This window comes from Rhagoletis pomonella, unplaced genomic scaffold (genome assembly GCF_013731165.1).
Source record: "Rhagoletis pomonella isolate Grant_MI unplaced genomic scaffold, Rhpom_1.0 Rhpom_scaffold_00002, whole genome shotgun sequence".
Taxonomy (NCBI): domain Eukaryota; kingdom Metazoa; phylum Arthropoda; class Insecta; order Diptera; family Tephritidae; genus Rhagoletis; species Rhagoletis pomonella.
The window spans coordinates 65,262,173-65,263,247 of record NW_023458556.1 but is presented as its reverse complement, the minus strand read 5'-3'; the positions used below and the strand labels follow the sequence as shown (position 1 = coordinate 65,263,247).

The 1,075-nt window shown below is 37.2% G+C and overlaps 1 protein-coding gene across 1 annotated transcript in view; it reads left to right on the top strand.

The window, feature by feature from the left end:
* Positions 1-1,075, top strand: part of LOC118734707 (allatostatin-A receptor-like) — a gene marked incomplete at its 5' end in the record, with an annotated part of 36,749 nt that overhangs the window by 11,238 nt on the left and 24,436 nt on the right.

Here is a 1,075-nt window from a genome sequence, read left to right as displayed (position 1 = left end):
ATGTATACATTTGAAAAGGTGTGTCTCTTTGAAATTATTAGATTTGCCTGTGAGGAGGGGTAAATCAAAGTTGCTGAACTCTGGTTACTATTTTTTCAAACCCATTAAAGTGCATCTTATCCAAAGTAACTTCGATATTTGAATTTATGATTATTTGCCTTTTAATTACAAATACATATACGTAATGCGCAAAAAAATATATCTTTATTAACCATTTCGTTGTCGATATTTCCGTTATTCAATTTATTGATATTATTTTAGTAGATATATCGGTATCAGACATCTGCAGCGGGTGCATGATTTTCGTGTATACTCGATCATCTAACAAAACCCGTTTTGCATCGTTCTCTGTATACGAGCAGAAGTATTGTTCGTTATCGACTGAGCTCAAGACGAACATGTTGGCCACAACACCCGATTGCTTTTCATACATACTTGATTGGGTTCGGGTGCTTTGCAGCTCAATATACCCGGGTGTTCGAGTTTCAACCCGAGTGTGCACAAAATTTTCTTGATTGGCTTATGACGTTTTTGTTTCTACAAAAAATGTTGCCTCCTCATCGCGGTGTTCTTAGTTTTTGTGCGTAGAGGGTAAATAGAAGGTTGAATTTTTCGGTAGTTTGTTTAAGTGTACATTTAACCATTTCTTATATTTTTGCTCATACAAAATGCGGCATCACGACGCCTACATCCATTTAGGTATAAATGTGTGTAGATCGGCAATGCCCAAGCCCTATACACTCGGTGCACATTTATTTTTTGTAAAAGTACTTAGTATGTACCTACATAGTTTTAGGCTGTGTTCTAATATATACACACACAGCTTTCCACGCGAAACTATACGAAATACATGCAAAAACATTTTTGTCTACTTCGCTTCTAATTTTTTCATTGCGTATGCACAAGCACAAAGCAACAACATTTTCGTATGCTTTGTGGGAACATATTGGCGCCAGTTACCTTCAGCGTAAATTTCTTTGTTGTCCTGCATTTTATCGCAATGTTCGGGTGTCCGTTTCATTGTTACACAAATTTTCGGGTTAGCTGCGGGTGTCCGAGTGTGGTGTTCGCTTGT